The sequence below is a fragment of the Alligator sinensis genome, unplaced genomic scaffold (assembly GCF_000455745.1).
Source record: "Alligator sinensis unplaced genomic scaffold, ASM45574v1 scaffold647_2, whole genome shotgun sequence".
Taxonomy (NCBI): Eukaryota; Metazoa; Chordata; order Crocodylia; family Alligatoridae; genus Alligator; species Alligator sinensis.
Window position 1 is genome coordinate 1,341,497 of NW_005841832.1, and position 27,339 is coordinate 1,368,835.

The window sequence follows — 27,339 nt, forward strand, 5'->3', positions numbered from 1 at the left end:
CCCAGCATGCTAGAACTAGTTCACCAATAGTTGTGTGAACCTAACTGCATCCTCTCTTGGCTGATTCTCATAAACCCTACCTGTGCCTCCCCAAATGAAACACATGCTTGTGCTGTCTATCTGAAGGTGATGGCTTCAGCCCCCATGAGGAAAATGCATGTATATACAAGCAGTGAGGAAGACTTTAATGTAACATGTGAATTGTAAAGAATTGCACAGAGAAATGACTGGGGATGCTGTGTCAATGCTGGTATCAGTAATGAACCTCTTGTGGTGCATCTGTAAGATCAGGGCAAGGGACTTGAGCAAAGGACACAGTTCGCTAGAACTGCACAATTCCCTTAAGCCAAAATTTACCCCCCTATACAAATATCCTGTTGATATGCAAATTCCCTTGTTAAATAACTTGTATAAATCATCATCCAGGGACCTCTACAGAGCTTGACAACTCCGCAGTGCTTCTCTCTCATGCTTTGCTGGATAGGTGCCTTATTGCCAGGGATCCTGGTTTTCTCTGATTTAAAAAAAAAACAATTTGGGGGTTTAAAAAAAGTAACCCAAAATCCACATTTTTCTGTGATCAAAATGAAACACCACTAGATATATATCTATATATTAGTGGCATTTAATTTTAATCATGGGAAAATGTAGATTTTGGGTTACTTTTATAAACCTGAAAATTGGGGATTTTTTTTCATTAGAGAAAACCAGGATCCCTGCATTATTGCTCAGTGTATGGCTGCATAGCACAAGGCTGTGCCTGAATTTACCCTACTGAAATCAACCCAGGTCGAATGCCAAGCTAATGTGATTACCTTGGTTTTGGTACCCAAGATATCTTGTGCAAAGCTCGCTTGGGAGTCTTTGCGTGGCACTTGAGTGTGCTCTGTGGATATGATGAGCAGATGTGTGGGTGTGCGTAGTTCTGTGAAAACTGATCTGACCCAGTCCCTCCAGCCTGCAGAACATTCCAGCTCTCCTGCTTGTGTGGTTCAAAGTAGCTTTTAAAATACAATAGGTTCCTTGCTGTTTATTTTAATTTGGCACTAGGCTTCTAGTAGACACACAAGAATTCCCTGCCCAGAGGGGATCAGAAACGTTTGGAGAGTGTTTTAGATAAGCACCCCAACAGCAGGCTGCCTATCCAAAGCAAACACAGACTTCATATCTTTTGCAGTCCATCCATCTCCCTTTGAGCAATGCATACTAAACTCTACAAAAATATACCTTGGCAAGGGCACAAGGAAAGGTACCCTTCCAAATTGTGATTTGATTTTCTTTTTTTTATTATTATTAATGTAAGCAATTGCTTTGCCTCCACAAAGAACCATTCTATACAGTGAGTGATGGGACTAGCACTGAATAAATTCACTAAAGAAGCCAAGAAAAAAAGGGCTTTCCAGAAAAAGCAGCACATAGGCGCAAATATTTATCTCGTACACACCCCAAATTTATAAATATGCCTTGGAGACTCCCAGAATGTTGGGTTAACTCCTCAAGCTGTGGCCTATGAGCTGTGTTTTTTGAAGGTCTTGTGTTTTCAAACTGTTCCCTGCTAATTGTAACATGTATAGCAACAGACAGGTTGAAAATACCTTTTGCTAAAGGTGGAGTAAATCAAAGGCCTATCTTACCTCACTGCTCCTGACATTGGGGCTTCTTGTGTTCTGACTCCCAGAACAAGTTCTCTACTTTTTTTAACCTTGTGGCCTCTATATCCTGCACAAGCCCAGAATCCAGCTCCACTGAGGTCCCACCTGTTCCCTCCCTTGTTCTTCTTCAAAACATTTCTAGTGCTAGGCTGCTCTGTGAGCATTTGCTCTGGCCCGGGACACAGCAGAGCCATGTTTGCATGGCATTGTATCTGGGCTAATTAGTTTGGCCTCTCATGAAGGCAGCTCTGTTTGTTTCTCTAATCCATGTGGAACAGCCTGGTGCCAGGAACATTGTGGCAGGTGATTGATCAACTGCGTTCCCATCAAGTCATCTGTGCATCAGGCATGTGGCACCAGCTGAGTACCACTGCCCCGAATAGTAATTATGCATCATTAATATTTGTCTGTAAGCCTTAACAGTAAAGGCGTACACCAATCTCAATACGCCAGATTTTCACCCAGCTACCACTCTGATGCAAAACCTTGACAATGACCTCAGCAGTGTTAAAGCAGAATAACCTTCCAGACATGTAGAACCTCCTGTTCTCTTCTCTTCTCTTCTCTTCTCTTCTCCGTAGATTCTTTATACAGTGACCATCCCTGTAGTATTTGAGCACGTTCCCATAATGCATTGAGTTGTGTCACTCTCATCCATCATGCGTTTGTTCTCTCACTCCTTCCCCAGGAGATACAGTATCGTCTTTGGAATGTCTTGGGGCTAAGGGATTTGTTTTTTGGCAGGAGCCAGTGGGGAATTGTATGGGCTTGTTAATTGTTTTGGTAAGGGTTGTGTTATACCTGCTGCTCTGTGTATGTCAGCAAAGGCAAGTCAAAGAGATGTGTCTCAAAGACAGAGCAGAAAAGGGAGGTTTGCTGTAGTACTTATTATTAGTTCACTGGGGATTTTGTTTCAAAGTCTTAACCTGGCTCCCATGGAAAGTTCTCTCTTGCCATAGACAAGCTTTACGCCCATTGTAGAAAGTTCTCTTGTGCTAGAAAAGTGTAAGCTGGACTTTACCTTAGAGCTTTTGGCAGGGAGAAAGCCAAAGCACCTGTGACAAACATGCTGATCTGTTGAAATAATAGATATACAAGTACAGGAGGTTTCTTTTCAGGATTTGCATTTTGAATGAGAATTAGAAGTCTCTGGTAGAGCTGGAAGTCTGAGACCCACCTTGGGTGGTAGAGTGTCCTACAAAAACACTGAAAACAGTCTTTTACCTTATCTTATTTTCCTGCTTTTAAGGTTTTTGTGGGCTGGAGTGTGAACTGCTATATCCTTAAGCATTACTACATGTAGACTTTGGTTTGCTAACTGTGATTAGTTGGGGAGAGGAACACATGTAACTGAGAGCTTTAATGAGGTTTTTTGTGTGAGAACACACACTTAGAGCTTAGCACTTAGAGAAGGACATGTGAAACCTGTTCTAAAGCAGTGCTTCCTGGGGCTTGTATCTTAACCTTATTTGCATGCAGGTGGAGATGCCACAATGAGTTGGCTGAAGAGATCTTTATGAAGAGAGATGGCAGGTGTCAGTGCAGTCTAGTCATCGGGCAGAACTTGGATTGTGTATGGCAGCCTGTCTACAACCATGCTCTGGGGACAACAGTCACTAAAACCTGTTAGTTGCTATCCTGTCCCACCCCGCTCTGGCCTGTCTCAGCCTGTGAGTGACCCCAAGTGAATCTCCAGCAGACTACCTTAGAAATTCATTGCTCAGTGAGTGGGTGATGAGTCTAAGTTGTTCACTGGCCTCCTGAGCAGGCCAGAAGAACATGCGCATGGAATCAGATCAAACACACTCATCTCTGAATTTGGTCCTTGTCTTGGCTGGTTGCTGTCTGGAATTGTTCCTCTGGCCACCTTGCACTGACAGTGCCACAGGCTTTGTCTAATTTCAGCAGCCCCGAGTAAAGTGAGCTTAAGTCAGTTACTAGTCCTTCTGCAAAGCACAGAAGACTGTCAGGGCTATAGGCAGCTCAGGCCTGCACAGTGCTTGGGAACCACGTTTGCTTGCACAATAGAAACTGCCACTAGCAGTTGTTGCTCTGGGGCAGGATGCCAGGAGTGAGACAGATAGCTGTTCCAGTGATAAGGGGAAAGACTGATCTGTAGAACAGAGCATGAACCAGCCGGGATTTTGGAGCCCTTAGTTCTCACCTTGGGACTGGCTAGGGGAGTCCAGCCAGAGGGCTTCAAAGCAGTGAGCTCATGCTCTTGTCTTGGCCTCTGGCCACAGTCCACCCTGTGTAACAACAAATACACCCACGTCATCCAGCTGGAGAATTCCCAGCTCAGCTTGGGCCACGCAGCAGTGTGAAAACCCACTGGCATGTGAGTGCCAGTGCCAGAACCCAGGAGGGGCTGAGAGCAATCAAACAGCCAGGCATAATGAGGGCAGAGGTGGTGTGACTGCTGCTAGTGCTGTCTGGTTTCAGCTCGTGGTCCCCCTGTTATCCTGGCCCTGGAGGGGGCCCTGCATGATGCCCTGCCAGTGCCCCTTCCTTCTGACCCACAGCTTCACCTATCTCTTCTAGCCCTGGACTCTGCTCCCTACCTTTGCGAGTGCCCCTCAGTGCTAACCCACAGCCTCCTAGCTTTTCCACGTCTGGGCTCCTCACAACTATAATTCAGTCCTGTTTTTATAGATGTAGTGCAGGTCCCCATAATTCTGGCAACACCCTTCCATCTGAACCCACAGGCCAGCTGTTTTTCCAGGCCCAGGCTCCCTACATACTCACAGCTTTACTGATGTCCCTTAGTCTTGAGCTACAGCCACAGTGCTATCCTAGCCATGTGTTTTCAACACACATGTGGTGCTGCCAGTGACCCTAATCCTGACCACCCCCCATGTCAGTCCAGTCCTGGGCTCCCTCTGCACAGCTTTGCCATACTGTAGTGTCTGCATGTAATCCCAGCCCTGGTCGTCTTCTTCCTCCCCTGCCCAAACAGCTCTACCTATGCCCTCCCTGGTATTCCAAGCCTAGGCTGCCCGCATACCATGCCTCAGTTTCTCTGTCTTTAAAATGGAGCTAGTGATATTGACTTCTTTTGAAATCTACTTTTAAAAGAGCTGAGTATTAATAAGACTTCCCCCCTCCTCCCCACCCCATGCTTTGGGCCCATACACAAGCCTCTGAAATAGTCCTAGTTGAACACAGATCTGGAAATCAGAGAGGGGCTGAAGTTCGACAATCCAAGTTTCCTGTCCAGAGGAGCAAACCAGCAGCTGAACAGTTACCTAAGCTCTATTGCAGCATTTGGACTGATTATATCATCCTCTGACCATGCACAGCTAGGGGACCAGAGCAGGGAAATAGCTAAGAACCACAGATTTCCAGGCTATAACAGACCATTAGGTCATCTAGAATCTAGACGGTTTTTCGCAAGCCATTTTACTTCGCAAAGTCTTTCCTGCACTAACCCCAAGAACTTGTGATTGGCTAACTTGTCTTTGGCCAAAGCATATCTTCCAGTCTGGCCTCTGATATTCATGTGAGGCCACTGAGAGCAGAAGAATTCACTTCTCTCTTTGGGAGTCTCTTCCAACACCACACATTTCTCCTCACTGCTAAAACCTTGTGCCTTATGTTCAGTTTGAACAGGTTTGGCATCAGCTCCCATTCATTGGTTCTTGTCCTGCCTTTCTAGGCAAGACTAAAGAGCCAGTGAGTGCTCCACTAGCTCACACCCATGTTGCCTTGCCCATAAGTAACCCTGGACTAACAAGAAGCATAGGAGTGTATTTAGGGGGACAGTGTCATTTAAGGGGACACAGTTTCATAGATACTGTTATATCAGTATAACCACCTTCCTCCAGTGTTTGCTCTTCTTGTATAAAGGTTGTTTTCTGAGGGTTGGCACAAACTCCCTTCTCAAACAACTTCAGCTAAACTAGGGGTGGCCAACTCACAGCACATGTGCCACAAGTGGCATGGGCAACTCCTGTCTGTGGCAAACAAATCCTGGGTGCTCAGTGAATGGAGGCAGGGAGGCTCAAGCCTCTAGCCATGTGGAAAAGAACAAGGGCAGGACCCTGTTGGGAGAGGATGTGCCAAGGGTCACTACCAAAAGCCAGCGTAACCCTTCCTCACCCTGCAGCCACAACCAAATTCAGGGCTATGGATCCTCTCTTGCCATACAAAAGTGCAGGGGGTTGTGGAGCCAGGGAAGAAGGAATTTGGCTCTTGGCAGTGATGCCTTTCTTACAATAGTCTGGGCACCTGGTGAGGAGAAAGGCATTCGAGTGGTTGGCTCCTGGAGCAGCGCAGTTGTCTTCCCCATAGCCCTACTTGCTAATAAACTGGGACACAATCCTAGCTCAGCTTCTGAGTGCTTAGCCAGGCATTTCTAATATAACTAGCAAATTGCCCATCAAGAATGATGGCAAGAATGAATGGGCATTGCAAACAACAACAAAAAAGATAGATTTTACTTTTTATATTTATTAAATAAATTAAATATTTATAAACCTTAAATAAAATAGGCTGAACATCTGAAAGTACCAATCCCTTCCTGCACTTGCTCTTGTTCAGTGGGCTGGAGGTGGACCTGCCCATGCTGCCACCTGGCTGCTTGCACACCTCTTTGTTGGGCAAGGGCAAGGGCAGGCGAGCTCCGCGCCTTGCAACAGCTGCCCATGCCCCAGGACTTCCTCCACGCCTCCCCTGGGCGCCTCCTTCCCTGTTTGGGGCTTGGGACAGGGCCACCATTGCTCACCCACTGCCTTGTGCTTCTGTCCAGCTCCTGCTTTTCCTCAGCTGGCTCCTCCCCAAGCCCTCCCCACTGCACTGGGCTTGCCCCAGGTGCCTGCTTCCCTGCTTGGGGCTTGGGATGGAGCCACTGCTGCTTGCCCACTGCCTTGCCCATTTCTTGATGGCGTTGTACATCTACTTGTCTTCTCACAGTAACCAGGAGCCCGGCTCCCACTTTTTCCTCAGCTGGCCCTCCCTCTCCCTTCCCCTCTGTGCCAGGCTCCTGGCACCCTTAATGAGCATTACAGACAGACAGATGGACTAGGCCAGATAGATAGATAGATAGATAGATTGTGGTGGCAAGTGCTAACAGCTAACACCTGAGGAGTGATGATGGGTGTGTAAGCACCTAGGGTGAAAGTCCATGAAGTGCCCACACCCAGAGATGGGGAAGGGGGTTAAAATGCTTTCTTTTTTGCAGTGGGTTTGGAGTGTTGTAGCTGTGACGGCTGAGGAAATGTCTGAGGTGAGGCTTTTTCTGTGATATCTTTTATGGGCCCAAGTATATGGCTGGGAAAGCTGTTGGACAAGCTTTTGTGCATCAGGTGCCCTTCCTCAGGTCTGAAGGACAAACAGAGGCAGGCTGAGCTAAACATCAGAGAACAGACTCTATACAAATGCAGTCTGTGTGGAGGTATGGAGGAGGGCTGTGAACTAGGAGTGCAGCAGTATGAACAGAAACCCTCCTCAGACAAAAAAACTGCAGTGGCACTAGTTAGTGGCAGAGCAAACTATTCAAGAAGGGGTGGTTATTACCTGTGAAGTGCAGAGAGATGATTGACAGTATTTGTAAAGGACCATAAAGCCACTGTCCAGATTAAGACTAGATTTTGTTACTGTCCAATAGAAAGAGGAATTTCTGTTCCAGGCCTATCTACTGGAGGTGTTTTGCAAATTCCCTGAGCTTGAGGACTGTGATCTCAGAGAGGGAGTGGTTGTTCTGTGAAAAGTGTTCCTATTGATATTCATGTGTCTTTGTCCTCTATTTTTTTTCTGAGAGACTATGTTCTGGTGCATAATTCCTGTCTCTTGTCACCCACATAGTTTCCATGGGGGCATGTGTTACACTGGATAAGATGTACCGCATCTGTGATGTGTACATGTAGGATTTGTGGATCCTTATAGATTTTTGTGAGTGTAGCTAGGGTGTAACCAGATAAGTACTCCTGCCTCTGATTGAAGGGGGACTGTTAGCTGACAGGTGTGCTGTAGGCAAAACTGCAGACCACTTATAGTTCCCCGCTGTTCCTATAGAACCAGGCCATGACAGTTATAAAAATTTAACTATGTACAAATTTATTAATATAAGTACAATGTGCAGGAAGAAAAAAAATAAAGTTAATAACTCTCTCTCTCTATATATATATATATATTCAACACTTTATTTAGACATATATAAATTGCTATACATCTATAATTGACTTCTGGGGGATTGCTCTGATGGGCCTTGAACCCACACAGGTAAATAAGAAATCTGGAACAGGTAAATACAGGTGAATTCAGGTAATCAGCAAACACACTTAGACAAACCCAGATAAATACTGGCAATCAGAGGGAGGTGTCAATGTGGGGGGCGGTGAGGAGGAGGAGGAGGTTTCAACAAGATATTTGTCATATATATGGATGAGTATATGTATATAAACAACAAATGGTTATTAATGACAAAATATAAGGCGCTGAATACAAAATATAAGGTGCATATTAGGCCTGTGCGAGTAAGCAGCTATTCGATCCAGCTTCAGTTCCGGCCGCTTCAGATGCCAGGGATCCGATCCGGAGCTCCGGATTGGTTTCCCACTTTGATCTGGCCGAAGTGGCTCTGAAGCTTTGGCGCTGCTTCAGAGATCTGGCCATAGGGTATATATAGTGGGGAATCAATGAAATATCTATAACTTTGTTGTTTTTTGTCTGGCAGGCTTCAAAATATCTATAACTTTGTTGTTTTTTGTCTGGCAGGCTTCATGCTCTCAGCAGGGGCTACTACCCCTGCACGTTTCATCCAAATCAGACAAAAAACAGCAAAGTTATAGATATTTAATTGATTCCCCATTATACGCTATGGCCGGATCTCCAAGGTGGCTCCAAAGCTTTTTCGAAGTGCTTTGGAAGCTCCAAACTGCTTCAGAAAACCTAACGAAGCCAGAGCTTCGATCCAGACATGCTGCTTCGGACGTCGAAGCATCTGAAGCTTCTCTGGATCCGAAGCACGGTCCGAAGCCTCGCACAGCCCTGGGGCATACCCTCCTTCACAGTGTCAATATCACTATGATTACTAGACTCTTCTCTAGGGGAAAAGAACTCGGGACCAGCTCCTGAAAACAGGAAAAAGGGCTGGCTCCCCATATCTCCCCACCCTCCGGGGCATGGCCAGGACCCTTATCCTTCAGGAGCCCTTCCACAGTTCCCCACCCCACCTTCCAAGGGATCTCCTCCCCTGTGTGAAACCCTTGCCCGATTAACACATGACTCCAGGGCCATAAAGGGGGATCAGCGCTCTTCCACCCGAACTGCTCCTCACCATGAAGCCTTTCAGGCTCCAGCTCCATCCCAGCCACCTGCCTGCTAGTGGCCCCGAGCAGTCACTTGCTCCTGGAAGCTACTGCCCTCTCACTGGGGTTGGAGGCCCAGGCTGCTTTGTGCAATGCTGGGGCTCAGTTCACTCTGCGACCCTTCCTGCAGTGAGATCGGTCCTGCACCCTGGCCCTGTGCCGCTGCTATCGGCTCCCAGGCTCTGGGTTCTGCTGTGGACCATCCCTGTGCACTGAGGCCCTGGCCACTTGCCAGAGGTCACAGACCTGAGCCCCTTGCTCCTAGGGTCTGGCTCCATGTAGCGCTAGCTACACCAAATCCTGGAGTGCTGCTCTGTGCACCGTGTATTGGAGCCAGAGCCAACCTCTGCTCCCCCGCCACCCTGGGTAGTCTTCTGGAGCTCTTTAGGGGCAACAGGAACTGCCCCGCTGGGCAGCTCTTCCTAGCTCTGCTCCGTTTTGTCCCTTGGAACATCTGACTCGTGCGGAGCATGCAGCTCCTTTTATTCACCTCGGAGGCTCCGCCCCCAGGGTTCGGTCGGACCTGGCAGAGCAGGGTCTCGAACCAGGTCCAGGGGGTGTTTTCCTACTTTGCCTGGGCAAGGGCAGGGTGAGCCCTTCCCTGCCTTTCCCCTGGTTGGTGGACAGACCCCGCCAATCACGATGAGGACTGTCCGAACCCAGCATAACGAGCTGTTCCAGTAAGTCCGCCACATGAGAAACGATGACTATTGTGGCCCTGGAGATGAGTTGACAAGTTTTGCCTTTATTGTTGAGGGAGGGTTGCATCCCATTTGGAATCTGTTGATTAGAGGGGAGTTTGCTTCTGATGATGAGCTGGGCCAGCTTTAGGGTTGCTTGAAGGCCGGGAGTAAGGAATAGTTCCCTCAAGGTCTGATCTTTATTGACTACAGGCTTTAATTGTTTGATGATCTTTCTTATAGGGTCTAGTGTGGGATGGTATATGACAGCCAGGGGAGTGCAATCACTGGGAATTTTCTTTCTGTATTGTAGTAAGTCATTGCAGGATAGCTGTGTCTCGTTTAAAGATATAATGCATTTTTTCTACTGGAGTATCCTTCCTGATAAAGGCATTTATTGGCCTTTCTGAGCTTCCTTTGCACTGCAAAGCAGCTGCTTAAAATGGGGCAGAAGAGTTAACAGCCAGGCCAGCTTTTATATAAACCAGGCAGTCTGTGGATGGGGTGGGGTGGAGTCTTCTACTGGATGTACCCCTGGAGTAAAGTGCAGGGACTGTGGGAGGCAAAGTGGAACAGCGTGTTCTTCACCAGCTGGATGGGGCTGAGATGTATACAAGTCCTGGAGAGGGATGTAAGTTTAAGGAAACACTGCTCCCCCTGTAATGGAAGAGTTGCTATGAGCAGCATGTTTCCATGTCCCTCCCAGGACACAGGGAATATGTACCCTGTATGAATAAACAAATCACACTAGAGAATAGCTGGATCCATGTCACCAATTTCTACTCCAGGCAGAAAACTGCCCTGCCAGACCCCACCATCTGCCATCTGTCAAAGTGTCAGCAATGTTATTTATTATTGTAATTTGGATTCTGGTAGTGTCTACATGGCACACCTGAGGTAACACCCTCCTGCCCCCTTGGTGTCAGGTGCTGTACAAATACATAACCTGAACCAGTTCCTGTCCCAGACAGCTGGAAATCTACATAGAAGAAATGCACCTAAGATGGGAGAAGGAAGGATTGTTCTCATTGTACTAAGGTACAGAGAGGTTAAGTGACTTATCCCGGGAACCAAGCACAGATGTTGTGAATGCAGCGTAAGTGACATGGCCACAAGACCCTCTTTCCTCTGAAACAGACTTGGTATTTTTTAAATGGTCAGTTTGCCAATTTGGGAATCGAATGGACCTAGAAGGAAGAAAAAATATATACCTGGGGATTTTTTTAAGAATGCCTACTAGATGCCCCAAACCTGCAATGTACTTGACTAAGCCCAGTGAAAGGATCAGTAAGAAAGGAAAAGATTATATATACCCAATGGGATGTTGACAGCAAGTATTTATAAATTAGAATTTAAGAAATGAATGAATGAATATTTCTGTCCTGTCTTTGGAAAGAAGAGACTGATATTGCCATATCATATAATTAAGAGGAAATAGTTTTCATTTTCACAGTAACTAGGAAGGATGTTACAGAATCTCCTCATGTCACACATTTTCAAATCATCATGTCTGGATAATTTGTACTCAGACTTTTTTTTTTTTTTAAAGGGTTGTCTAAGGAGGTCTCTGGTCGGTGGATGCTCATTTTAAAGCAATCTTAGAATACCAGGGAGATTCCAGAGCACTGGAAAAAATCTGAGATGGTGTCAGTATTTATAAAAGGCAAATGAAATGAACCAGGTAATGAGAGTCCTGTCAGTCTGAAAGTGATTCCAGGAAAAAGTCATGGAACAGCTGGTACAGGACTCATTCAGCAAGGAATCACTGGCTGGAACGAGAATTAATGCTGATCTAGAGGGGTTTAGGGGACATAGGTCTTGTCCAATGTGTTTGATTGATGGTTTGATGAAATGTGATTGGTAAAAGATAACCATGGGTTTCTGCAAGGTACGCGTGAACTGCGCCAAATTTTAACTAAAAAACCCCCATATGCTTATACAATATTGATAGACTGTATTCCTTCAGATAGCAGGCAGTTTTTAAAAAAAACAAATATTCCTTGTAAAAGTGGCTTACATCCTAAAGACATGCTAAAAAAATACAGTAAACAGCTCTTATATGGAGCATAGACGTTGTAGCTTTGTAAAAATAGGGCTTTTGTTTGTTTGTTTAAACTGAGAGTCAGAAAATTTGGGGGAGTTTTAACTGAAAGGCATCTTAAGGTTTTATGAATATAGTAGCCTGTATCAAATGGCTTGAAAGAGTTGTGTTGTGATGTTCTCTGCTGGCCTTGGAATCTATGGGTACCAGTCTGTCTAGTCTGTGTCCAGCCTGCCTTGCCCAACTTTTATACACCATGTCTGAAATGCAACAGTGAAGCTGCTTTGTGGGTACCCTCTGTGGCCACTCTCAAGCACACCAGAGATGGAGGTCTCCAAAGCAACAGTGGGGGACTGCTGCATTTCCAGGTTTGGTGCATGTAAGTGGGTGGGTGAAGTGTTCTTGGGAGCGTTCCTCCATGGATACACTAGTGTAATGAGCCAAGGCCCAGCTAGGGCTGATCCAGGCCCTGATCCCAGCTGGAAGTAATCAGACAACCTGGCTGAATCATCTCTCAAGCAGAGAGCTGTCTGGGCAACAGACCACCTTGGTGGCTTCTGGCCTGCTTTGATCTCTTATACCTTACCCCGTGTTCTGAACCTCTGGCCTGGACCTTCCTGCCTAGTCCTGATTGTTTCAGTTCCTGTCTTGGACCTCCCAGCCTAGATCAGATGCTTGCCCTGCCTACAACCTCATCTTGATCTTCAGCTTGATATCCTGGACTGATACCCAGCTTGACCTTGGCCAATGAAATATCTATAACTTTGTTGTTTTTTGTCTGGCAGGCTTCATGCTCTCAGCAGGGGCTACTACCCCTGCACGTTTCATCCAAATCAGACAAAAAACAGCAAAGTTATAGATATTTAATTGATTCCCCATTATACGCTATGGCCGGATCTCCAAGGTGGCTCCAAAGCTTTTTCGAAGTGCTTTGGAAGCTCCAAACTGCTTCAGAAAACCTAACGAAGCCAGAGCTTCGATCCAGACATGCTGCTTCGGACGTCGAAGCATCTGAAGCTTCTCTGGATCCGAAGCACGGTCCGAAGCCTCGCACAGCCCTGGGGCATACCCTCCTTCACAGTGTCAATATCACTATGATTACTAGACTCTTCTCTAGGGGAAAAGAACTCGGGACCAGCTCCTGAAAACAGGAAAAAGGGCTGGCTCCCCATATCTCCCCACCCTCCGGGGCATGGCCAGGACCCTTATCCTTCAGGAGCCCTTCCACAGTTCCCCACCCCACCTTCCAAGGGATCTCCTCCCCTGTGTGAAACCCTTGCCCGATTAACACATGACTCCAGGGCCATAAAGGGGGATCAGCGCTCTTCCACCCGAACTGCTCCTCACCATGAAGCCTTTCAGGCTCCAGCTCCATCCCAGCCACCTGCCTGCTAGTGGCCCCGAGCAGTCACTTGCTCCTGGAAGCTACTGCCCTCTCACTGGGGTTGGAGGCCCAGGCTGCTTTGTGCAATGCTGGGGCTCAGTTCACTCTGCGACCCTTCCTGCAGTGAGATCGGTCCTGCACCCTGGCCCTGTGCCGCTGCTATCGGCTCCCAGGCTCTGGGTTCTGCTGTGGACCATCCCTGTGCACTGAGGCCCTGGCCACTTGCCAGAGGTCACAGACCTGAGCCCCTTGCTCCTAGGGTCTGGCTCCATGTAGCGCTAGCTACACCAAATCCTGGAGTGCTGCTCTGTGCACCGTGTATTGGAGCCAGAGCCAACCTCTGCTCCCCCGCCACCCTGGGTAGTCTTCTGGAGCTCTTTAGGGGCAACAGGAACTGCCCCGCTGGGCAGCTCTTCCTAGCTCTGCTCCGTTTTGTCCCTTGGAACATCTGACTCGTGCGGAGCATGCAGCTCCTTTTATTCACCTCGGAGGCTCCGCCCCCAGGGTTCGGTCGGACCTGGCAGAGCAGGGTCTCGAACCAGGTCCAGGGGGTGTTTTCCTACTTTGCCTGGGCAAGGGCAGGGTGAGCCCTTCCCTGCCTTTCCCCTGGTTGGTGGACAGACCCCGCCAATCACGATGAGGACTGTCCGAACCCAGCATAACGAGCTGTTCCAGTAAGTCCGCCACATGAGAAACGATGACTATTGTGGCCCTGGAGATGAGTTGACAAGTTTTGCCTTTATTGTTGAGGGAGGGTTGCATCCCATTTGGAATCTGTTGATTAGAGGGGAGTTTGCTTCTGATGATGAGCTGGGCCAGCTTTAGGGTTGCTTGAAGGCCGGGAGTAAGGAATAGTTCCCTCAAGGTCTGATCTTTATTGACTACAGGCTTTAATTGTTTGATGATCTTTCTTATAGGGTCTAGTGTGGGATGGTATATGACAGCCAGGGGAGTGCAATCACTGGGAATTTTCTTTCTGTATTGTAGTAAGTCATTGCAGGATAGCTGTGTCTCGTTTAAAGATATAATGCATTTTTTCTACTGGAGTATCCTTCCTGATAAAGGCATTTATTGGCCTTTCTGAGCTTCCTTTGCACTGCAAAGCAGCTGCTTAAAATGGGGCAGAAGAGTTAACAGCCAGGCCAGCTTTTATATAAACCAGGCAGTCTGTGGATGGGGTGGGGTGGAGTCTTCTACTGGATGTACCCCTGGAGTAAAGTGCAGGGACTGTGGGAGGCAAAGTGGAACAGCGTGTTCTTCACCAGCTGGATGGGGCTGAGATGTATACAAGTCCTGGAGAGGGATGTAAGTTTAAGGAAACACTGCTCCCCCTGTAATGGAAGAGTTGCTATGAGCAGCATGTTTCCATGTCCCTCCCAGGACACAGGGAATATGTACCCTGTATGAATAAACAAATCACACTAGAGAATAGCTGGATCCATGTCACCAATTTCTACTCCAGGCAGAAAACTGCCCTGCCAGACCCCACCATCTGCCATCTGTCAAAGTGTCAGCAATGTTATTTATTATTGTAATTTGGATTCTGGTAGTGTCTACATGGCACACCTGAGGTAACACCCTCCTGCCCCCTTGGTGTCAGGTGCTGTACAAATACATAACCTGAACCAGTTCCTGTCCCAGACAGCTGGAAATCTACATAGAAGAAATGCACCTAAGATGGGAGAAGGAAGGATTGTTCTCATTGTACTAAGGTACAGAGAGGTTAAGTGACTTATCCCGGGAACCAAGCACAGATGTTGTGAATGCAGCGTAAGTGACATGGCCACAAGACCCTCTTTCCTCTGAAACAGACTTGGTATTTTTTAAATGGTCAGTTTGCCAATTTGGGAATCGAATGGACCTAGAAGGAAGAAAAAATATATACCTGGGGATTTTTTTAAGAATGCCTACTAGATGCCCCAAACCTGCAATGTACTTGACTAAGCCCAGTGAAAGGATCAGTAAGAAAGGAAAAGATTATATATACCCAATGGGATGTTGACAGCAAGTATTTATAAATTAGAATTTAAGAAATGAATGAATGAATATTTCTGTCCTGTCTTTGGAAAGAAGAGACTGATATTGCCATATCATATAATTAAGAGGAAATAGTTTTCATTTTCACAGTAACTAGGAAGGATGTTACAGAATCTCCTCATGTCACACATTTTCAAATCATCATGTCTGGATAATTTGTACTCAGACTTTTTTTTTTTTTTAAAGGGTTGTCTAAGGAGGTCTCTGGTCGGTGGATGCTCATTTTAAAGCAATCTTAGAATACCAGGGAGATTCCAGAGCACTGGAAAAAATCTGAGATGGTGTCAGTATTTATAAAAGGCAAATGAAATGAACCAGGTAATGAGAGTCCTGTCAGTCTGAAAGTGATTCCAGGAAAAAGTCATGGAACAGCTGGTACAGGACTCATTCAGCAAGGAATCACTGGCTGGAACGAGAATTAATGCTGATCTAGAGGGGTTTAGGGGACATAGGTCTTGTCCAATGTGTTTGATTGATGGTTTGATGAAATGTGATTGGTAAAAGATAACCATGGGTTTCTGCAAGGTACGCGTGAACTGCGCCAAATTTTAACTAAAAAACCCCCATATGCTTATACAATATTGATAGACTGTATTCCTTCAGATAGCAGGCAGTTTTTAAAAAAAACAAATATTCCTTGTAAAAGTGGCTTACATCCTAAAGACATGCTAAAAAAATACAGTAAACAGCTCTTATATGGAGCATAGACGTTGTAGCTTTGTAAAAATAGGGCTTTTGTTTGTTTGTTTAAACTGAGAGTCAGAAAATTTGGGGGAGTTTTAACTGAAAGGCATCTTAAGGTTTTATGAATATAGTAGCCTGTATCAAATGGCTTGAAAGAGTTGTGTTGTGATGTTCTCTGCTGGCCTTGGAATCTATGGGTACCAGTCTGTCTAGTCTGTGTCCAGCCTGCCTTGCCCAACTTTTATACACCATGTCTGAAATGCAACAGTGAAGCTGCTTTGTGGGTACCCTCTGTGGCCACTCTCAAGCACACCAGAGATGGAGGTCTCCAAAGCAACAGTGGGGGACTGCTGCATTTCCAGGTTTGGTGCATGTAAGTGGGTGGGTGAAGTGTTCTTGGGAGCGTTCCTCCATGGATACACTAGTGTAATGAGCCAAGGCCCAGCTAGGGCTGATCCAGGCCCTGATCCCAGCTGGAAGTAATCAGACAACCTGGCTGAATCATCTCTCAAGCAGAGAGCTGTCTGGGCAACAGACCACCTTGGTGGCTTCTGGCCTGCTTTGATCTCTTATACCTTACCCCGTGTTCTGAACCTCTGGCCTGGACCTTCCTGCCTAGTCCTGATTGTTTCAGTTCCTGTCTTGGACCTCCCAGCCTAGATCAGATGCTTGCCCTGCCTACAACCTCATCTTGATCTTCAGCTTGATATCCTGGACTGATACCCAGCTTGACCTTGGCGTACTCTCTGGTAACCACTGACCTAGCATACGCCTCTTGGACTGACTGCCTATGACCCAGACACCCCCTTACAACTGGAGATGTGATATTGGTATACCCCATGATGGCATCACTTCATGTTCCTATAATTTAGCCATAGGAATAACTGCCAACTCACTGCAAGAAAAAGGAGTGGTGAACATGGCAATAGCACCGTGCAGCAGAGGCTCAGTTCTGGATTAACCATCTGAGTCAGAGATGTAATTTCAAGAACTGGGGCTCCGAGACTGTCAGGAAAGAGGCAAGAAAAGGATGAGAAGGGGTTTCTTCAGCTTACGAAAGGACAATTTGGGAGAGAAAATCCACATAGCTATTTTTAACATAAACTAGGCTCGTTGTGCTGAGCCACTGCCTATTGGGACCCACAAGGCAATTCAATATAGAGGTCCAGTGGAAACCTCATTAGATCAGATCTCTGCAAGACCAGAGACTACTCAGGGTCAAGCCTCTCACAGCCCCCAGGTGATAACTATGTTCAGTGCCACTATCTCCCTATCTTCAGCTGAGAATGAAATAGGGTGTTTGAACACCCCGCATATGTGTTTGCTATACCTGAGGTCAGGCTATTTTCAATGGTGAGTGACGTTGCATTAATATGATGGTGGTGGTAATCTTATAGGATCTCACTGCATCATCCAATCCATTCTTTGCTGGGCAGATGATAACCAACACCAAACCCCTTCACACCAGCTTGACTACTTATTGGACTCAAGGAATGTATGCTCTGGAGACTGCACAAGCATTCATAGATTCATAGATGTTTGGGCCGGGAGGGACATCAGCAGATCATCGAGTCCACCCCCCTGCCCTGGGCAGGAAAGAGCACTGGGATCAGACCACCCAGCTAGGTGCATGTCTAGCCTCTTCTTAAAGACCCCCAAGGTAGGGGAGAGCACCAGCTCTCTTGGAAGCCCATTCCAGATTCTGGCAACCCTTACCGTGAAGAAGTTCTTCCTGATGTCTAATCTAAATCTGCTGTCCGTCAGTTTGTGGCCATTGTCCCCAGTTACTCCAAGGGGTCCCCTGGTAAACAGAGCATCTCCTATTCCTTGCTGCCTCCCTCCCTCCCCCCAGTTAATCCCCCCCCCCCCCCCCCCAGTTAATTTGTAGCCAGCCACAAGATCGCCTCTCAGCCTTCTCTTGTGGAGGCTGAAGAGATCCAGGGCCCTCAATTGCTCCTCGTAGGGCTTTGCCTGCAGGCCTCTAACCATATGAGTGGCCCTCCTCTGAACCCTCTCAAGGTTTCATAGATTTAATAGATTTTAGGGTTGGAAGGGACCTATTAGATCATCGAGTCTGACTCCCTGCCCTGGGCAGGAAAGAGCGCTGGGGTCAGATGATCCCAGACAGGAGTTTGTCCAATCTCCTCTTAAATACCTCCAAGAAAGGGGACAGCACCACCCTTCTTGGAAGCATATTCCATATTTTGGCTACCCCCACTGTAAAGAATTTTTTCCTGATATCCAGTCTAAATTTGCTCTCCTTCAGTTTGTGGCCATTGTTTCTAGTTAACCCAATGGTAAACATCATATTCCCTATTTCCTGCCGTCCCCCCCGATGAGATTGTCCACATCCCTCTTGAAGTGTGGCGCTCAAAACTGGATGCAGTACTCCAACTGCGGCCTGACCAAGGCCACATAGAGGGGAAGTATCACCTCCCTGGACCTTTTTGTCTTGCACCTGCTAACACATGATAAAGTGCGGTTAACTTTACTGATCACTTCGTCACATTGACGACTCATGTTCATCTTGGTGTCAACTATGACTCCAAGATCCCTTTCCACCACTATGCTGCTGAGAAGGTCATCCCCCAGCCTGTAAGTGTGCTGGTGATTCCTTCTCACTAGGTGCAGCACCTTGCACTTGTCCTTATTGAACTGCATCCTATTCTGTTCCGCCCATTTTTCCATCCTGTCCAGATCCTGTTCCCTACCCTCTAGTGTGTTACCTTTACCCCATAATTTGGTATCATCTGCAAATTTGGACAGAGTGCTTTCCACGCCCTCATCCAGCTCACTGATGAAGACACTGAATGGCACAGGTCCAAGGATTGAGCCCTGTGGGACTCCACTGCCCACTTTTTTTCCAGGTCAATACTGACCCACCACTCTTGGGCTGTAACCCCTAGCCAATTTGCCACCCACCTAACCGTGTAGTCATCTATGTCACAGCCACTCAGTTTATCTGCGAGAATAGGATGATATACCATATCGAAGACTTTTAAAATCTAAGTAAATGACATCTACCTCAACTCCTGTGTCTACACATTCTGTGATCTGGTCATAAAAAGAAACAAGGTTAGTCAGGCAGGATCTACCTGCTATGAATCCATGCTGGTTGCCCGTCAGCATTGTTTTTCCCGCTGGACTCCCACAAATGTGATCTTTAATAATTTTTTCAAAGGTTTTCCCGAGGATAGAGGTAAGACTAACCGGTCTATAGTTACCTGGATCCTCCTTCCTTCCCTTCTTGAAAACAGGGACCACATTGGCCCTTTTCCAGTCCTCTGGGACCTGACCAGATTTGTCCTGATCCGTGTTCAAGAGTACGGAGGCAAAAAACTCATTGAAGAGCTCAGCCTTGCCCCACTATCTGTCACTAATTTCCATAGTTTATCCTGTAGGGGTCCTATGTTACCCTGCACCTTCTTTTTACTCCCTATATACCTGAAGAAGCATTGTATGTGTGAAAGAATTTCCAGGAGGGGGAGTGTCAAATAAGCTTCTTGAGGAAAGATGGGACATTGTGATGCCAGTGGTGATTACTGGGGTGTTGATGACCTTCTGGGGATTGAAGACCTATTACAAGATAATACCTACTGCAGAAGGTAATCAGTGGGGGGGAATCCCTAGTGAGGGACATAATTGGTCAGGAAACCTCTACTGATGGTAGTGATTGGTCAGGGTAATCCCTACTGGGATTGTAATGGACCTTCCCCACCAATCACCAGAGATCACAGATGAGGAGGGCGGAAGGTCATTGTGAAACCCATGGGGAGTGTAACAGGCCTTTTTATCGTCAAACCCACCAGTCCATAACCCCTATATAAATACACAAGCAGGCCCCTGGTGTTAGGGTGCACACTGCAGCAGCTTGCAAATTATAATGCCTTTTACCTTTAAAACTAGTTTTTAAAGGATGCTTTTTCAATGTGAGAATTACATGAATCAGTTTCTTAAAGAGGAAAACCACAGTGTGTCATAAATGACCACAAAGTGCTCCCTTACCACAGGTCACTTGTGGGGTATGAACTATAGCTTTTCGAATCCCCAAGACATAACACTTGGCATTAAGCCTCAGGAATAATTGTTATCATTTTTTGCAGACCAGCCCTTAGAAAAAGACTTGACATATACCTAGCCGGTATGCATGTTGATGTGTGCCAGGTAGCTGGAGAGCACTGGAGATAAGGATGTCCGGGTTCTAGACGTAGTGCTACAATGGGTGTGGTTAAAGACAGAATAACCAAGCTACATGTCTCAGTCAGATGACACCTGTCCCTCGTATATTAGATTTGGGTCCTATGGTCAGTGCTGGCAGAAAAACCTTCTGCAACCTCTCTGTTAGCAGGCACCTTCTATGGTTGGGGAACAAGGGCCTAAGGCAGTAATAATAGGTCTGATGTTCATGTGAATGTCAATAGCAGTCTCTTAAAGTCAATATTAGACTCATGGCCTCCTGACTCCCACCCTGGAGTACTTTCCCCCTGCTACAGGTATTTGGTAGGGAAGTCTCACATAGTTTCATAGTTTCATAGTTTCAGGGTCGGAAGGGACCTAATAGATCTTCTAGCCCGACCCCCCGCCAGGGCGGGAGAACAACCCAAAAACACAAACAAAACCACTCCCCCTAAAAACAAAAACGGGACTCAAATGAGTCCAGCCAGGTAAGTATCCAGCCTCTTCTTAAAGATCCCCAGGGTAGGGGCCAGCACCACCTCCCTTGGAAGTTGGTTCCAGCTCCTAGCCGCCCTGACTGTGAAGTAGTTTTTTCGGATGTCCAATCTGTACCTCCTCTCCATCAACTTGTGCCCATTATTCCTTGTTATGCCAGCAGGGGCTAGGGGAAACAGCGTCTCCCCCAAACCCTTCTGGTTCCCCCTAGTGTGTCTAGACATGTAAGTTAACATGACATGTGTCTAGACATGTAAGTTAAGTAGACATGTGTCTACTTAACTTTGCCTGCCTTTTTAGTATGCCAGAACAGGCAGTTGGATTCAGCCAAAATGTAGCACATCCTGTGAAATCCAGCCCCTTTGTGAGGTCTGGATGGTAGTGATGGGAGGAATTCCTAGGGAAGGTGAGAGAGGATAGTGATAGCGGGGGCTTTGCTGTGGGCCAGCAGTGGGCAATTATTTTGGCTGGAGGGCCACTTAATGAGTTTTGGTGTCCTCTTGAGGGCCACACTTCTCTTTCTCTCTCCCCTCAATCCTCTACCTGCCCAGAGCTGCAGCACGCTCCAACCCCCACCATGCCCAGAGCTGTAGCACGTCCTGATCCCACCCCAACCCGGAACCTGCCACCCATGTCCACAGCTTATGCCAGCCCCTGCCTGGTGTGCCAGAAGCAGCCCACGGTGGCTGCCGGCCTTAGCTGTGGACATGGCTGGTAGGTCCTGGGTGGGGATCAGGGTGTCTGCCTGGGTCCACAGCTGATGCTGTGGCATCAGCACTGGGCGGAAGCAGTCCCACCCACCTGCCCTGTGTAGTGGAAACAGCCCCACCTGCCTGGCATCACACAGTGGCCAGAGCTGGAGCTGCTGGCTGCTGACGGGCTGGATCCCAGAAGTTCTCAGCCAGGCACCCACAAGTCAGAGACAATCAGGTGGTGGGCCGGATCTGGCCCACGGGCTGTATTTTGCACACCCTTGCTCTGGACCATGGCCTATATAATGGACAACAGCAAGTGTCCCTGGAGGTGGGGCAGAGGCAGAGTATCTCCAGGCATGTGCCCAAGATACTCACAATGAAACACTACCAGAATCTCTTTTTGTGTGTCCTGGTTACATCCCAATGCTTTTCCAGCAGAGTAGTGTCTATGTGAGTAGAAATTTATCAGTAGAGCCAAGGAGCTGGCTTACAGAATTTGCCAGCAAACTGCAGCCACAGAGTTGATTTGAGTCCTAATTGGGATTTGGCTAGTCATGACTGACCTGAGTGCCTGTGATGAGGAGGGAGAAAGGACTAGTTGGCACCTGGGCCATTCACTCCTGTTTATCAAGCCCAGTAAGCAAAAGAGTCCATCAATAAGGATTTTCCTCCTAGAGCTTTGAAGAGCGCTGTGTAGACTTCTGTACCTACAAAACTGGCTCTAAGAACCACAGTGGAATTTTGTGAACCCATTGCACCTGCTGTGTAAGATCTCCAAGGATTTTGCAGCCACAAATGGCCTTTTAAGATTGGGAAGCACTTATTGTTAGCCCCAAGTATTAGCAGCTACATGTAAATTAAAGGCAAACCTTTCAAACATCTGCAGCTAATCTGTGCCAGTAAAAATAAAGCATGCACATGCAGAAGAGGTATTTGGATGCACAGGAACTATTCATTAGCTCTTTGGCATGTGCAAGTTAATTTAATAGCTTCATCCAAACTCAGGCGGGACCATGAGATCATCTAATAAGGCCTCTTGTACATCACAAGCCATTAAATTTCACCTCGTTACTTGTTTACTGAGCCTCATAATTTAGTCAAAATGCAGCATTACAGTTCACTGGAGACGTAGTCACAGCATGCCACAGTCAGACAGAGGTGCCACCCACATTTAAGCCCACTGCAATGGCAGGGAGCAGATGAGGCGAGATGAATTTGCTGGTTGGTTGAGGGAGGGTTCAGCTCCAGTGTTGGCACAGCTGTTTGAAAATGCAGTCTTAGTTAATTTATACAAGATGACGCAGCCAGTCAGTAACAGAGCTCAGCACAGGCACTCTGTCTCCTCCTTTCATCCACTATCCTATGAACCTTCCAAGCCATGCATGTGATTGAGGAGGTGGCAGAAGGAATAAGACCTGGCTGCAATTTTCTCAAAACTGGTTTGCCCCTCTCTATTCAAACCTCAGCAGGTTCCACCCATGGTGACATTACTTCTGAAATACCGAGTCAGTCTATCAGCAGGTGCTTTCCCTGCCTGCTGCATCTTGGGGGTTCAGGAATATTCATAGGACATAAGATTGGAAAGGACTTTTGGTCAAGTCCACTGTCCTGCCATCATAGGAACCAATTCATAAACATGTCAGTTTAGATCAGGGTGGGCAAAATACAACCCACAGGCTGTATCTGACCCACCGACTGATTGTGTCTGGCCCACAGGTGAGTGGCTACAAAGTTATGGGATCTGGCCTGTGGGGAGCTGGCAGCTCTGACTGCTGCGTCCTGCCAGCGGATGGGCACGTTCTGACCCCATCCAGGGCTTACACTAGCTACTACCCTGCACGCCGGAAGTAGTGGTGGATGGGCTGTGGATGTGGCCGGCAGGTTTTGGGTGAGGACTGGGATACATTAGCACATCAGCTGTGGTCCTAGGTGGTCACTCCTATCCCCACTGGGAACTTGCCAAGAGTGTCCACAGCTGATGCTGGCACCTGTGCAGCACGCAGGGTGGGAGCTGGTGTAAGCTACAGATGGGGCTGGGATGGTGTGGATCGGGGTGTGCTGCAGCTGCAGGGACTGTCTGACTGGCTGTCGAGCGGGTGAGAGAGAAGGAGTGAGAGGTGTAGCCTGTGAGAGAATGCCAGACTCATGAAGTGGCCTTCCAAAATAATTGCCCACCCCTGGCTTAGATAGTCACAGGTTCTCCCCAGTATACCCAGTCTTCCATCAATAACATACTTAAGGGACAGCCTTCTTCTCTTGCCCTCCACTCTGCAGTTGAAAGACTGTATCTCATTACTGGTTTAGTTAGATATGTTGATGGCTTCCCTTGCATGGTTGACTAAGCTAGCTGTCACATCTGCAAAGGTTTAGTTTACGGTCACTCAGACACAGCTTGGGTACCTTCTGCTTCGCTACACTTCTGCTGCTTGGCCTAGGCCCCTTGAAAATGGCCAAGACTGGCAATAAATGTGCCAACTCTGCTTGGCATAAAACTTGTGGGAAGTTGTTCCCAGCAGTCACCCCTAGAGCCTGGAATTCCCTCTCTCCTGAGACCAACCACAACCCAAGCTTGGACATCTTTTTTGGAAGTGACCTTCCTATTTGGGCAGGTGTTTAGCAAGCAAAGCTAGGCTAGGGTATTGTTTAGACCCATTTTATAAGTTATTCTGTTCTCCTGTTGTAAGTTTTCCTGAGCCTCTGTTGGGAATGGCAGCATATAAATCAAATAAATAAACCTGTCCAGCACTGCAAGGCTACTAATTCACAGCACTATATTCTGAGTCAGGGTTACATTTCCTTTATAATCCCCTATTTTACAAAATGCTGAATATTGAAATAGTAGAGTTTTTAGGAAAATCCTGGTCTGAAACCAAACTCCTTCTAAAAAGCAGCTCTGGGGGTAGGGGAATTCCTTCCTTGCAAAATATTCAGGGTGATGGCAAGAGATTGGTTTCTGTAAATTAACAAAAGCAGCAGTTAGCAACTTTTTCAGGCTGCAGGCTGAACTAACCCAGCTCAGATCAGAGGTAGGAGGGTGACAAAAACAGGACACTGCCACCACCACTGCCACTTTTTCCCCACCACAGCACAGGAGAAGCCCCTGCCACCACAGCTCCATGTCTGTGGGCTGGGTCTGATCTGTCTCACAAACCATAGAGATTGCTGAGCCCTCAACTAAGGAATCATCTAACACTGCAAAGCTCAGAAGTTTGGTATTCACATGCCTATAAGGCTCTCTGCCTGGGTTTTCTCTTTTGCCGGCTATGTAGAATGGGGTCTCTTCCATCTGGCGAAGCAACAGAAGGCAAAACCATGTCATCATTTCCTTTTCATAAAGTGCTGAGTTAGAAGGTTTGGTCAGCACTGCTGTAGAGATTGGACCTAGACCTGGGCTGGACACCGTGCTCTGGTATTGTCTGGTCATTCCCTGGTGCTGGGGGCTCATGCCTTGATTTATTGTGAGAAACTTATGCCTTTGCCAGGCTATTTGTGACTGCAAGGCTGTGCACCATAATTTGAGGGCATGCAGGAAGCCAGCTCTTGGGTATGATGAGAGACGGGTGCACCTAGCACGAAGGCCAGCCTGCTCCCATCAGTCCTGGGGGCTGTGTACATCAGCTTCCTATTATAAGCTTAGCTCTGTGAGCATCTGTCCAACCCCTAGCTCAGCCCTAGGACACTGGACTGTTTGGCTTCCCTATTGCCTTCAGGAAGGTTCATCAGTTGAGATGTGTGTACTTCAGTTAGTGGTATAGTAGACAGGGTGTTGAAGCAGGAATCAAGATGTGACTGTGGGTGCAAGTCCTGCCTCAAGCCTGTGTGGCCTTAAGCAAATTGCTTACTTCATCCAGGGTCTCAGCTTCTTCTCTTCAAACACTCCCCTGTCTCAAAGGGGAACTGTGGGTCTAACATCCAGTCATGATTGTGGGAGCTTAGGGATGAGATAGATAAATCCTTAGAGAGCTCATTCATCAAAAAAGCCCCACACCTCTATCACCTGGGTTAAGTTCCTGCTGGACTGGGACAGAAGGCTGAGTGGGAACCTCAATTCACTCTCTTCTCTTGGACCTTGGCTGCCAGTGTACTGGGGAGGTGAACTCAGGGTTCCTGCTCAGGAATGGGGGTGATGTTTCCTGCCAGAATTGTCAGGCCCCCTGGTGCCAACCTTTGCTTGTGCTCCTCACACATGTTCCCTGGGTTGAGCCATGAAGGTCAGCATTAAGCTCTTGGCCAGCTCCTGTTATGTAAATCCAATGCAATCAAGGCTTAGTGCCAGAAAGGGATGAAGGATGGCATAATGACTTGTCTACTGACCATACTGGTGCTCAGATCTTGCAGCTGACACTAGTAATGCCAGAGCCCTGGTAGCTCATTCAGATGCTTCCAAGGAGTGGGCCCTGGAGCCCTTTCTGCCATTGTTATGGCTGATAGTGAGTGGCTTGGCCTCGGGCTTCTCTCAGTTTGCAAGCACTGACACCAATGCTGGGAGTGTCCTCAAAGAAACAGAGCAGGTGTCCTGCTGGCCTGAGCTTAGGTTCTGCTGCTCCTCTTGTATGTATGATTGCATGACCAGGCGATTACACCTTGGCACCAATCATGTTAGGGCTACACCTGATGCCAATGGTGTAGCTCTTACATATTGGTACAGGTGGTGTAGTACTACCGCTCAATGCAGATGGTGTAGCTATATTACATGTTGGTTCAGGTGGCCTTAGTACCGCATCTCAGTGTGGATGGCATAGCTGTTATGGCCTGGTATAGATGGAAGTAGTTCTACACCTCAATGAAAATGGTGTCTTTTTTCTCTTTGTGAGGTTTGTATAGTTGTTAAACCTGGCAGTGGCTGCTAAAGCTCTCATACCTGGGTATGGCCAGTGTAACTGTGGTTAGAATTAGTTTTGGAGAGCCTTGCTGGTTTAGTTTGTGGCATATGATGTTCTGTTGGGCATCTGATCATTAAGGTTACTTGCAGAACTTTCATTTTGACAGGGTAGGATCTTAAACATATCACAGTTATGAGTGAGCTTTAGATCTAAAGCTAAAATATAAGCTCAAGACAGACTGGTTGATCTATTGATGGCTGAATTGCATGTCTGGACAATTTATAATAAAATGTTTTGGTAGTATAAGAATGACGTTGTGGCCATGATGGTCCAGAAGTTATACAAGGGGCAATGAAGAAAAGGATTTGAAATCTTGCTTAACTTTATCACAACTACATAATAGGTCCAATAAAAGAGATCACCCTAAGAAATCCGTGCCTCTGGCATAATACAATGTTTATGTAATACAGTCTTGGCACTCTGTGGGTGCTGCCCTCTTGGGGTTAGCTGATATAGCTGTTTAACCTACAGACTGACTGGCAAGTTGTCAGTCCATGGGGTGGGCCCTGCATCTTTAGGTCTATTAATTATTTCCATTTATACCTGGGGAAATCTGACTTACTTTCTTAAGCGTACCTTCTACTCTGCTCTCCTGACGTATATCTCCTTTTGTATGGAGAGCCTTCTGGTCTCTCGTTAATCATTTCTGGTTCTAGAAGCTTGCTGGATGCTAATGAAATCCAGCAGGGGCCAAAGTGGAGCAAAGTAGAAGCCAGCTGTTGGAGAGGAGAATCACTGAGAAATGATAAAGGTTTTACACTTCCTTATTGAGCATGGCAGGTTGGGCTTCTCTTCCTCCTTGGACGTGGCCACAAGAAGAAACATATGCATCACATAGCTGCACTCACAAGGGTCCTCTTACCTTGCTGCTGCTGGACATAGCTGTTGCTATCAAGAGCTGATTCCTTCAGCTCTTGGTGTTGGGAGAAGGACTAGGTGGAGCCAGATCTCCTCCTAGCTGTAAATACAAATTACTGGTAGTCTCAGTACGGTACTGTGGACCTCTTCCAGGTCTGGGTGTCAGCCTGCTCTGGAGGTCACCATTCTTGGATCCATTTGTAATTTCTTATTTCATTATTAATCTTGGCTGGGATTTTTTTCAGGGACTAAATGTCTCATAAAATGAATCCAGGTTTCCTACAGCAGGGGTGGCCAACTCAGGGCCTGGGTGCTACAAGTGGCACAGGCAGCCTCTGTGGGAGGTACATGGCAGATTAAGGAGGGAGCAGGGAACAGAAAGCAGAACAACAGCCTGGGGAGCAAACACAGTGCAGAGAACAAAAAGCAGAGCTACAGATCATGCAG

At 47.2% G+C, this 27,339-nt stretch overlaps 1 protein-coding gene across 1 annotated transcript in view; it reads left to right on the plus strand.

Annotated features, from left to right (window-relative positions):
* Positions 1-27,339, plus strand: part of DDR2 (discoidin domain receptor tyrosine kinase 2) — an 85,720-nt gene that overhangs the window by 22,426 nt on the left and 35,955 nt on the right.